The 13679-nt window shown below is 43.2% G+C and overlaps 1 non-coding gene across 1 annotated transcript; it reads right to left on the bottom strand.

The window, feature by feature from the left end:
* Positions 1-13030: 13030 nt before the first annotated feature.
* Positions 13031-13137, bottom strand: LOC148801361 (small nucleolar RNA R71). The gene has a single exon (XR_016084869.1). It is a non-coding gene; the product is annotated as a small nucleolar RNA R71 (small nucleolar RNA).
* Between the last annotated feature and the right edge of the window lie 542 nt (positions 13138-13679).

Genomic DNA, 13679 nt, shown 5'->3' with positions numbered 1-13679 from the left:
GGGAGTAGTGGGGAATATAGCACAATAGAATGGATGGGTACTGTTGTACCAAAGGTGGGGTTTTAGAAAATAAAATCAGAAAATGATAAAAATTTGTGAAGTGGATGAGTAAAGTGAAGATTTCTCTTTTACTTTTTAGTTTTTAGCATTTTGAACCAAATTTTCCTCTTTTAACAAGAAAATTCTTATATAGTACCTATAAAAGAATCGGCTTTCTTTCATTTTCTGGCTATTGCAATCATATTAGAAAAATTATGTGGAATTTTAATTTGAATAAGAAAATTAATTCTCTAATAATTGATATATTTTAATATTAGAATTTTCTGTGATATTATCTGGCAGATGGTATAATCTAATGCTATCTGACTTTATAGCTGAGGTAGACAAGACATTGAGCACTTGATTAGAGGGACCAATCCAAGACTTGTAAGCATTTCCAAGGGACCCATGCATCCATGACATGTAAGTATATCCAGAAAAGAAAATAGACATGTGGGGAAGAGTAAGAAGAAACAAATATATATATAATGGAGGTGATGTAACCTGTGTGGACACGAAGAGATTTTATATATCTCTATCACTCTAACCCCCCGTTTCATCATTCTATTCTCTCTCTCTCTATCTCATGCTCCACAGAAGCAGTAGCAAGCACGCCATGAATTTGAGTGAGAGTGTTGATAAAGAGTAAGAGAAAGAGCAAATCCTCCTATACAGATACAGGCCATCCAAGTTCAACCATGAGATCTATGGATCCTGTTGGCCTACGGATTCTTATACAGTGTTCACGGGGTGATCAATCAAACACCATCGTCAAATCAGCGTTTAGATTGAGGATACCCAGAACTACTCCAAGATCACAGGAATCTGATCATCGCTTTCTCAAATCATGTCATCTGTGCCAGAAGCAGCTGAGCCCCATGAAAGACGTATACATGTACAGGTAACAACGAAATTTAACTTCTACAGAAAAAGCGTATGATCTAATTAATACAGTGTAGATCTTCGAAGCTCTAGCAGTTAATATTGTATATATGATCGATCTTATACCGTTTGTTCATACCAATTGCAGGGGTGACGAATGTTTCTGCAGTGAAGAGTGCCGCTGCCGACAAATCTTCCTGGATGAAATGAGAGAGATAAAAGCTTCTACAAAGGAGATGTTACCATCTTCTTGGCATTGTGGAACAAGTGGCCAGCCTCAAAAATCCAGCCGCAGGAGAAGAAATCTAGCTGTGGCATAAGCCATTTTCTTTATAAGAGATTTGTGGCAATCTCTGATGCAACTGCTTAGATTTTGTTTTTTTTTTTTTTGTTTTTGAGGGGTTTAAGGGAGTTTTACTACACTACGTATATCTATCTATCTATCTATATATATATATATTTTTTTTTTCTCTTTATAGAATCTGCATGCCTTGCTTGTGATAATACTTTTAGTACAAAATAAATTAATTAAACTGGCATTTGGTAATCTGAACTCTTATTTCTGAAAAGCAATTCTGAGAACAATTATGAACTATGAGTTGTGAAAATTCTTAATTTCCTCCTTTTTCAGATCTCTAAATATAGTGAAGTTGTTTATTATGTTATAACTTCCAATAAATGTCTAATTTACAATTTCAACCCTTATCGATGATTTTTTTTTTTTGGTTTGAAATTGTTAACATCAAAATTCATATGTTTTGATTTTTTACATAGTTATTAATTTGAGCATAATTTATTAATTAATAATTTAAAAAATAATTAGTTTTTCTAAATTTAAAAAATATATTATTTAATATTTAAAATCATTTTGAATAAAACAGAAACGAAAGCAAATCTATTTTCTCTGTAAACCCAAGATCTATATTGTGAATCCCGCCATTTTAAATGTTTCTCCTTTAATCTTACCTTCTAATGGCTGATCTACAAGTTTTAGGCTGAAAATCATATCTGAAAGGTCTTCTATCATATACAATTCAAGCAACCCAAAATGGTCCTCTAACATAAATTACACTATCTTCCTACTAGCCCTATGGCACTCTAGTTCAGATTTGTTGGATACCAGTGGGAGCAGGTCAGCCAGATCTCTCTAGGGTATGAACTTATTTTCTAGAACCATTTAATATCTTATATAGAGAGAGGTAGGTGTGTAGGGAGTGTGAGATCCAATTAGGATTTCCATACATAAGAGGCCAAATCCAATTAGGAGATGAATATCTTCACTCCACCTTGAGATTAGAATCCCCATTCTATTCTCTTCAACATGTGGCCAAGATTAAAATAATGTTGAAAATGGATCAAAAAATTCCTTCACAATTACTCTTAAGTCCCTAATTAAAGATTATCACATAGTGTAAGTATATGTAGTTCGATACCATGGAGGCATGGAATTTATGATAAGAGCCATAAATAAGAGACACACGAGAAAATCTCACACCTAGCGCCTCAATGAAAGGAGGGAGAGATCCATCGTATGGACGCCAAGATTGCAGCGGAATGGGGTGGACGAATTTCAAAAATTTCTCTCCTCCCTTCAAACTGGGAATCATATTCCCTGGTTTTACAATACAATATTCAAGGATCTAATCGAACCAAAATCGGGCCAGATCTGAACCAAACAGAAAGGGAAAGGTTATACCTGATACGGAGAATCGGTATCTCCCAACGTCAGTGTTCACGCCCAAAGAATACTCCCAAGATCTGCTCCCACTGAACATGACGCACTGATACTAGAACAGAACCAGCAATGTTCGTCCTACGAACCAAATTCTTCACAAGAATTCGATGGAAGCGAAGAGCACTGTACACAATCAGCCTTTCAGCAAAGACTGATATCAAGAACACCTTCTTGATCTTTCCCTCTCAGAGAGATCGAACTAGGCAGTGAATGGCGGCGATGGCTGAAGAAGAACTCTAGAGCTGAAGTTGGCGTATTTGCTTTTCTTCTCTCTAGGGTTTCTAAGATCCAATCTCAAATTGCAGGAGGAGGTTCTTCCTTGCTGAAATCCTTGGATCGAATTCTAGTAATTCAAGAATAGGGTTTCTCCTCTTTCTTAGTGATCAAGAAACCTCCTAATCCTATTAGGAGTTATCCTAATCCAAATATGTATTTGGATAGGGAATTATCTTAATCCTATCTACAGATAAGGTCAGCCCACTCCTGACCTTATCAAGAGATTACTAGATTCAAATCTTTATTTGAATATGAAATTCGCCCCTTTAAGTGGCTAATTAAACCAGCCAGTTCGAAATGGGCTTTAGGCCCAATAAGTATCAAGTGCTCAACAGGCTTCCAAACTGCTGCCCAGTTGGGCTTCTTTGTATGGTGTGGGACCCAAGCATTGATCTACACATCAGCCACATGGGTACGGCCCAGCCTTTGTTACAAGGCCTAGCCGAATTCACTAGAGAGCCCAATGAACTCCCTGAGCCCATCACATGGACTCTATGGGCCCAACACTTACACTAAATGGTCCCTAGGCCAAACCATCTTATAAAAACCCAGGGACTGTGGGTAGATGCAAGATTATCCCATCAGGTGTAACCCTAAATGGCCTTACACTTAACCTCTCAGCCCATAATGATCAAACACTATCCGACAAGAGAGGACCTCTCCCTCAGCTGCAAGGAACAATGTTGCACTCTCTGCTCCTATGGATCCCAGGAATTAAAACCATTTGCAAACATTTTGAAACCATACATATCTATATATCATATATAGAAATTTTGCAAAACAAAATTCCAATGATTGAAATCAACTGCCGGCAGCTTGGTTTCCATCAGAGAGAGTGCATCCCCGATCATTACCTTTGTCCGACAAAGGGGTTGATTCTGTCACTATGATCACCCACTCAGATGAATTCTCAGACTGTCCCAACGTACCCAGATTTTGATCCCTGCTAAGGATCTCACTGATTGGCATATCAAAGACAACCCAATCCGACACCTAGTGCAGTATCATAATCGACTCTAGGGGTCAGGTGTAACTTTCTAGTTTTGCCCATCAATCACCAAGGTCCAAGGCAATACTGGAAATCTGGTCCGGTTCAAAGATTCAAGTAATTCCACACTGCATGTGCTTTGGGTCTCACCCTGGCAGCTGAGACAGGCCACCCCAACACTTGGCAGCATACCAGTGTCAGCCTTGGCAGGATAAATCTCCCCAGACTTATCCAACAACTGTGAACATTCTAAACTAACACGAGTCTCATTAAGTGTCCAGTTTAAGGGTCTTACACAGAAACATACTACACAACATGAATCAAACATGCACTTTATTCATTTACACTAAATGTCAAAAGTACATCAAAACTAATTGGAGCTAAGGGCATACAAAACTGTCTAACAGTAAGTATATGTAGTTCGATACCATGGAGGCATGGAATTTATGATAAGAGCCATAAATAAGAGACACACAAGAAAATCTCACACCTAGCACCTCAATGCATGGTTATTATTTACGGGAGATGTTCCCAATGCATGGTGGATATGCCTATGAGGTGCCCATTTGTGAGGAGTAGATCCTGTCACGCATAAAACATCATCTATAACATACGAAAGTCGTTAATCTCCCTGTTGATCGCGATGAACTTTGATGAGTTGTTCTAAGGGCGATTGCCAAGCTATCTAAACATGACGATTGTCTAGGAACTCCACCTTTGACACGTGGCCATGGGGAGACCCAAGTGGAAGTTGCTAGCACGTGTCTTGCAATACTCCTTGAAAGAAAAAGAAATCCTATTCTCAGAGAAAAGTCATCTTTTGGACATTTCTTTTTATAGCCTCGAGACACAAATCTGGGTACGTTGGGATAATCAGCTCGCTCCAATACTTAGGCAAGAGGACCGCCTCAAAGTCAATCTTAGGCGGAATCACCTCAGAATACCTCTAGGAGCTCGCTACAAAGCAGCTCACTACAAGGCAGGTCGCTATTGAGCGACACAGCGTTTTCTAGAAGCTTCTTATCTGACAAGACCGTACCCATCAAACTGCACCACGTCTCCTGACTGACAGTGCAGTCCCTGCCAGCCCAGCAGACTGCACCCGCATCTCTCGACAGGTGGCGACGTGCCTGTCCTTTCCGGGTCGTGTCTCTCATTTGATTGGGTAGTACTCTGCAACTGTTACCTGTGCAGCCCTGGCAAATAATGGCTGCGACAGAGGGCCAGTGGTGGTTACGCTCAATTTGACAAGAACATCTATATTTAAAGGCTCCGGTTTCCAAGGGACAGAGGTAATTGAACTGATTTAGCGCTATCTACACTCTTAGCTCTCTTTGCATTTCTTATAGCTCTCTCAGAGTTCTAACTTATGCATTGGAGTATTCCCACCGGGTGAGCTCCCTGGGAATCCTTCACCTTCCTCCTCTCAGGTACCATCCGTCGCCAGCTAGGAGCCAGACGTCTGCCAGCTAGGAGTACTCGGATCTAGCTACATCATTTGGCGTCGTCTGTGGGCAGGCGGAACAACCGCAGGGGGAACAGAGTAGAGATGCTCCTGAATCTAACAGGCAGGCAGAACAACCGCAGAGGCAGCCCCCTGAAGAGAGACCAGTTTGGGGGACTATCCACGTGATTATCGAAGGTTCGGTCATTGTGAGTTGTACCTCAGCTGCAGCTCAAATATCAGCTCGTGAGGCCGCCAGGGGCCTAGCGTGAATAAGACCCAACCTTATTCACAGAGGATGATGCGCGTGGGGTCCACTACCCCCATGATGATGCACTCGTTATAAAGGTAAAGATTAACGACTTTGAAGTCAGGCGTGTCCTCGTCGACTCTGGCAGCTCGGTAGATATCCTTTTCAAAGTAGCATTTGACAAACTCCAGCTCCAAGAAAGTAACCTGAAACCCGCAAATACTCCCCTGGTAGGCTTTAGCGAAGAGGAAGTCAGGCCCCTGGGAAGGATTATAGTACCTGTGGAAATTGGCACTTGGCCTAGCATAGTGAGGCTCAACCATGACTTCTTAGTGGTTGCACCCCTCTCCTTGTTCAATGCCATAGTAGGACAGCCGATCACCCATGCCCTACGTGCAATGGTCTCCACTTACTATTTGGCAATGAAGTTCCCCACAGACTTCGGAATTGGGATAGCGCGAGGTGACCAGCTTGAGTCTCGCAAGTGCTACGTTGCCGCCCTCAAAGGAAATCCAAGGTGGCTGACGACCTCGAGCTAGAGCGACCTACGAAGCAATGCGAGGAGCGAGCTGCACCCACGGAAGAGATTGCCTCCATCCTGGCATTGACGAAGGACCCAGCTCGGACACCTCAGATTGGCGCTTCAATTGAGGAGCCTCTGCGATCTCAACTGGTAAGCTTCTTACTAGAAAATTTAGATGTTTTTGCATGGTCTGCGGCAGATATGCCCGGCATAGACCTTAGCCTCATAACTCACAAGCTTAATACTGATCCTGTAGTTAGGCCTGTTAGACAGAAGAGATGCAACTTAGCCCCAGAGCGATGGAGGGCAGTCGACGAGGAGGTCGAGAAGATCCTCGCAGCCAATTTTATAAGAGAAGTTCATTACCCGAGCTGGGTGGCCAACCCCATTCTGGTAAAAAAGGCCAACGGTAAATGGCGCATGTGTGTCGATTATACCGACCTGAACCGAGCTTGCCCGAATGACTGCTTCCCACTCCCCAAGATTGATCGTCTGGTGGACGCGACCTCAAGGCATGAGTTGCTGAGTTTCCTAGATGCCTATTCGGGCTATAACCAAATTAGGATGGACCCAGCTGATGAAGAATAGACTGCCTTCATAACCAAGCTCGGCCTGTACTGTTACAAGGTCATGCCCTTTGGATTAAAAAATTCCGGGGCAACCTTTCAGAGACTTGTAAATAAATTATTTGAGCCATTGATTGGTAGAAAAATAGAATATTACATAGATGACATGGTCATCAAAACCCAATTTTCGCATGAATTAATACAAGATTTGCACTCCGTTTTGAAATTTTGCATAAGTTTAATATGAAGTTAAATCCGAATAAGTGTGTCTTCGGTGTCATTTCGGGTAAATCCCTAGGGTACATCGTTAACCGACGCGGCATTGAGGCTAACCTAGATAAAATTAAGGCCATCCTAGACATGAGACCACCCTGGAAACTGAAGGAGGTTCAGAGGCTGAATGGCCGAATAGCTTCCCTGAGCCGCTTCATGTCCAAGTTGGCAGACCGTTGCCTGCCTTTCTTCAAGGCAATTAAAAGCAAATGTTTTGAATGGACCGAAGAGTGTCAGCTCGCATTCGCCGAGCTCAAAAAGTACCTCGCTAGTATACTGGTCTTAACCCCACCCGAGGAGGGCGATAATTTAGAGTTGTACCTCTCGGCAAGTGATGAGGTGGTCAACTCGGTACTGATAAAAGAGGTAGATCGGGTCCAACGACCTATCTACTATGTTAGTAAAGTGTTGCAGGGAGCAGAGACAAGATATCCAGAGATAGAAAAGCTGGCCTATGCACTAGTTATCACAGCCCGGAAGCTTCATCCGTACTTCCAAGCTCACACTGTCATCGTCCTCACCAACAAACCTCTGAGGCAAGTTCTGCTCAAGCCTGAGGTCTCCAATATTCTGACGAAGTGGGCCATTGAACTCAGCAAGTACGACCTCCAATACAAGCCATGAACCGCTATCAAGGTCCAAGCCTTAGCAGACTTCATCGCGGAATGCACTTTCAGCTCCGAACTCCTCAAGCCGGTTGTACACGAGGCCCCCAGCTTGGGCGAGCTCGAAGTTCCCAGGCCAATTGAGCTCGAGCACCGTGAAGTAGCAACCAGTGCGGCATCTCTCCTAGTTAGGCCGAGCACAAACTGGGATGAGGAGCCCTGGATCCTTCATGTAGATGGCTCGTCAAACCAGCAAGGCAGCGGAGTCGGAATCGTTCTGCACGGCCCAAGCGGTACAAAATTGGAGTATGCACTATGCTTCGAGTTCGCGGCATCCAACAATGAAGTGGAGTATGAGGCATTAATAGCCGGCTGGCTCTAGCCAAGGAAGTGAAAGCTAAGCATATCGTCATTTGTAGTGATTCCCAGCTCTTGGTCAATCAAGTCACAGGAGAATATGAAGCTCACGAACCAACCATGATCGCCTACTTAGCCAAAGTGAGAGAGGGTCTACTTAACTTCCAGTCACACTTCATCAAGCAAATCCCGAGATCGGAGAACGCTGAGGCCGATGCCCTATCCCGGTTAGCCAGCACCAGTGATAATACCATGAAAACCGTGTACATAGAGAACTTGCCTCGGCCTAGCATTCTCGGAGGGGGGGGCAGAGGAGGTCGCTCCTGTTGTGCAAGAAGAGCCGATCTGGATCGATCCGCTCGCGAGCATCCTGCTACATGGGAACCTCCCTATGGACCGTAGTGCCACTAGAAGGGTGAAGCGTCAGGCAGCCAAATACGTCATAATAGACGGATGACTGTACCGAAGGTCGTACACGCTCCCCTACCTACGCTGCTTGCGACCTTCCGAAGCTGAGCTCGTTCTTCGCAATACTGATGAGGGCTTGTGCGGTGGACACTTGGGGGGCAGGGCTCTCGCCTAGAAAGCGCTACGATGGGGATACTACTGGCCAATAATGAAAGCAGATGTGATCGAACTCGTCAGAAAGTGTGACAAGTGCCAGAAGCACGCCAATATCCACCACTAACTTGCCGCCGACCTGAAGTACCTCACCAGCCTATGGCCTTTCGCACAGTGGGGGATCGATATACTCAGACCATTCCCGCCAACGACAAGACAGAGAAGGTTCTTAGTGGTGGCAGTTGATTATTTCACTAAGTGGGTAGAAGCTGAACCCTTCGTAACGATCACAGCTCGAAACGTGCAGAACTTCTTCTGGAAAAATATAGTGTGTCGCTTTGGGTTACCTCGAGTACTGATCTCTGACAATGATAAGCAATTCGAGGACATTAAATTCCAGAACTGGTGCCAAGACATGGGAATTCAACAGAACTTTACCTCAGTGGCACACCCTCAGGCAATCGGCCAAGCGGAAGTCACGAACAGAGCTATCCTCCGCGGACTAAAGGCACGCCTAGACTGAGCTAAAAGACTATGGGCAAACGAGCTACCCAGTATTCTATGGGCTTATCAGACCACAGTGAAGACCGCTACAGGCAAGACCCCCTTCAACCTCACCTACGACACTGAAGCAGTCATCCCAGCCGAGATCGAGGTTCCCTCACTACGTCTAGAAGCGTATGATGACAAAGAAAATGAAGATGAGCTATGCACCAACCTCGACCTACATGACGAAGTACGAGACCTCACATATATGAGGATCGTGGCCTACCAGTAGAGAGTAGCTTGGTACTATAACACCAGGGTCAAGAAGTGGAACCTCCGCGTCGGCAACCTGGTTCTTCGTAAAGTTATGGTGCCTGAACTCGGTGTTGGTAAGCTCAGGCCAAATTGGGAAGGACCCTACCAAGTAAGGTGGGTGCTCGGGGAAGGAACATACGAGCTCGAAACCCTAGAAGGGAAACAAGTAGCTTGGGCATGGAATATTGTCAACTTAAGGCAATATTACCTATAAATTACTGAGTAGACCATGAGTCACTCCTAGAGCCTAAGGGCCAAAATGCCGAGCTAATGAAGACCTCGGCGCGATAAGACCCAGTCGCCTCCATGTCATGGGCGAACTCCCGAAGGGGCTAGACTGTAGTCCCCCCCCCCCCCCCCCCCAAAGTCTAAGGGCCAAAACGCCGAGCTAACAAAGACCTCGGCACCATAAGACCCAGTCACCTCTATGGCATGGGCAAACTCTAAGAGTGGACTATAAGTCACTCCCCCAGCCTACGGGCTAAAACGCCGAGCTAGCAAGGACCTCAGCACCAAATAAAATCTAGTCGCCTCAACAGCATAGGCTAAGTACTAGTACTGAAGGCATAGGCAGCTCGGGTGTGAACCCTATGATGCGTAGCTCACTTTGGTATACTAGTTGAACCTAATAAGGGACAACCTGCGTTAACTTAACCCAGGTGCATACAGGTCGGGCATATGCTTACTATGATAACCACCTCAAGGTATACCATAAACTCTCCCCGAGTGTCGAGAAACAGTTCGGAGTAACAATGACTGAGAAACCCCACTTTAGGCATGTAGCTCTAACAGCTCGAGTGATAAAGTCACTCCGGCAAAAAGTAAAGAGCACACAACACTTAGTAGAAAAAAAAAACATCTCATTACTAGATATTATAAACAAAAATCTGGGCCTAACAGCCCGAGAGAAGTTCATCAAAAAATGAAGAAAAAGCAGGGCCTAACAGCCCGAGATAGTTCATCAAAAAAGAAAGAAATATATAGAACCAGGTCCAGATACCCGGGAACAACCATTCCAAAATCAGAAGAAAAAAGAGCAGCTACCGACCTCAAGGTTCCCCCGCCTCCACGTCCTCGTCGTCCTGCAGAGAGACAGGCTCCTCCTCCTCCGCCATGTCTACCGTTTCTGGGTCTAGACCCTTCATCGTTATGCCATCAAGGTTGATCCCGGAGAACTTCTTCCGGGCCAGACATCGGTAGAGTTTGAATCCTGAATGGTAGGAGCTTGAGTCGTACTCCACCTGGAGGTCGTGGTACTCCTGAGAGTCAGACTGCACCACGTCTCCTGACTGATAGCGCAGTCCCTGCCAGCCCAACGGACTGCACACACGTCTCTCGACAGGTGGTGGCATGCCTGTCCTTTCCGGGTCGTGTCTCATTTGATTGGGCAGTGCAACAGTTACCTACGCAGCCCTGGCAAATAATGGCTACGACAGAGGGCCAGTGGCGGTTATGCCCGATTTGACAAGAACATTTGTATTTAAAGGCCCCAGTTTCCAAGGGGCGGAGGTAATTGAACTGATCTAGCGCTATCTGCACTCTTAGCTCTCTTTGCATTTCTTACAGATGATGAGAGGAGAATTTATCATATTTTTATCCCCAATTACTCTGTCTTTTATACTGAATTAGCACCTAATTGGACTCATATTTCTGTTCAGGGCATGAAAGAAGGCATCAAGAGCAAAGAAAGACAAATCGAATGATTTTTCACAGTTTCGACATCGTTCAGTGATCTGGGCCTAACTCGCGTCTCCGAACTCCGAGTGGACTGATACAAGACCCACTGGAAAGATAAGAGACAAAGCCACAACTTTTGTATTTTGGGCTTTCATAGATTCGGCCTACATCGAAGTCAAATCCAGGCCAAAAGTTGGGACAATTTCGTAGGAAGGCCCAATCCATAGCTGAAGCTCAACTCGCAGAAAAGCCTGGCTAAAGCCCAATTCGCAGAGGAGGTCTATTACAAATCCAAGAACAAGAAACTAAGAAGAATCCTTCCAGATCTAATTTCTTGATGTTATCTTAGAGAGATAAAGGGATTGAGTTCATTAGATAAAGAGATAAGATTAGAATTAGGATAGGACTTTTCATTCTTGTAAGATTAACTTCAAGAGGAAGTAGGAGACCATCCCCCTCCCCTTCAATCTATATAAAGAAGGGGGCGGATGAGCTAGTGGCATCACTCAATTTCTTATTTGAATCAAGAAGCAAGGACCAATCAGTCAAGAAGGGTTCAAGAATTCAAGAAACTTCAAGAAGAAGGTGGCGGCAAGAAGAGGAGATCTCAGCACCATGGGCGAATTCAAGAGTTCTTTCTTCCCCTTTGTTTGCTTTAATTCTTCCATCATGAACTGATTTATTTCTTGCTAGGGCTATGGAAAGCCTAACCATGTTAATGAATATATTTTTATTTCTTGATTTATCCAAGATTGTGATTTCCATATAATCTATGAATTATTGTGCTTAATGCAATTAAGAGCTTGGCCACCTCTTAATTGATTTGGGTTATGTGAATGAATTGAGAGAGGAATTCACATAATTGACCGAATAATTCATAGTGTGAATTGAATGGTATATAGAGATATATATACATGATTCATCTGAACTTAATGGTTTTCTTGGACTTAATGCACTTCCATCTTGAGAGCTCTAGTCGAGAGATTGAAGGGTTACCTGATGGGCGTAGGTTTAGTATATCTCGAGAGAGAATATTAAATAAATTTGGGAAAATCTCAGCTTATGGGAATGACAATTAGTCTTGGATAATCAGACCCATCAATATTCATTACATTGGTTAGGTGGACCAAAAGTCCTAGCGATTTCATCATTTGCATATTCAATTAGTGATCCCCCTTGTTTTTATTTTCTTTGTTCTAGTTTTATTTTCAGTACTTCTTGCTCAATCCTAAATTTCGATTGTCTGAATAATTAGGGAAAACTGTGATTCTAATACTTATTTTGTTAAATCCCCATGGGAACGATATTATTATACTCCTTGATAACTAGTGTACTTGCTAGGGTTATATATTTATAGCTATCAAGTTTTTGGTGCCGTTGCCGGGGATTTAATCCTAAAATAATATTAGAATTTGTTAACCTTGATTTATTTGGACCTTTTATTTCTGTTATTATTATTTTTATTTGTTTTTATTTCTGTTATTATTTTTATTTATTTGTTCGAATTCTGCTGGTTCAGATTTACTAGTGCATGACATGCACTAGACAGGAAGGATTAGCAGAATTCGATGCTGAGATTAAAAGGACCCTTCGCTTGTTGCAAAGGGCCAACAAAGGAAAAGCAAGAGAGGAGGTTGTTATTTGTGAACCAGCCATAGAGATTGAAGGAAAGATGGCAGAAGGAAATCATACCCTCTTGGACTATGCTTGTCCAAACATTGATGGGGCGACAGCCAGCATTTGCAAGCCCACCATTCATGCCAACAATTTTGAAATCAAGCCTATAATAATTCAAATGATCCAGACAAGCATTTAGTTTAGTGGGTTACCAAGTGATGACCCTAATGCACACATTGTTAAGTTCTTAGAAATATGTGATACATTTAAACATAATGGAGTTAGTGATGATGCTATTAGGCTTAGATTATTTCCTTTTTCATTACGTGATAGAGCTAAAGACTGGCTTAACTCACTCCCTGCAGGAAGTATCACCACTTGGAATGATCTAACCTAGAAATTTTTGGCTAAATATTTCCCACCCTCCAAAACAGCAAAGTTAATTAATGATATTACTACCTTTGCTCAATTTGAGAGGGAATCCTTGTATGAAGCATGGGAAAGATTCAAGGAGATGCTTAGGAAGTGTCCCCACCATGGGATACCAATTTGGTGACAAATACAAACTTTTTATAATGGTATTACCCCCTCTAATCGGTCCATTATTGATGCAGCTATAGGTGGTACAATCATGAGGAAAACTCTAGAGGAAGCATATGACTTAGTGGAGGAGATGGCATCAAACAGCTACCAGTGAAGCAATGATCGAACCAATCAAAGGGGAGTACACCACATAGATTCCTTTGCATCCCTATCTGCACAAATAGCCAATCTAAATAAGAGACTGGATAGTTTTAGTATTGCAGCCATTAGTACACCATCTAGCATCTCATGCGATTTATGTGGTCAAATAGGACATGCCAATTCTGATTGTCAAATAAATAGTCCTTTTATTTCCCATGAGAATGCTAATTTTATCTCTCATACCGGCAGGACAAACTACAACACATATTCAAATACATACAACCCAGGGTGGAAGAGTCATCCAAACTTTTCATGGAGCAACAATTAGCAAAAGGCACCCATGGGATTCCAACCACAGCCACCCCACAAGATAAAAAGAGCAATTTGGAGGAGATGATCTC

This window comes from Nelumbo nucifera, chromosome 3 (genome assembly GCF_055504915.1).
Source record: "Nelumbo nucifera cultivar China Antique chromosome 3, China Antique-T2T, whole genome shotgun sequence".
Classification (NCBI taxonomy): domain Eukaryota; kingdom Viridiplantae; phylum Streptophyta; class Magnoliopsida; order Proteales; family Nelumbonaceae; genus Nelumbo; species Nelumbo nucifera.
This window is presented reverse-complemented; position numbering and strand designations above follow the sequence as displayed.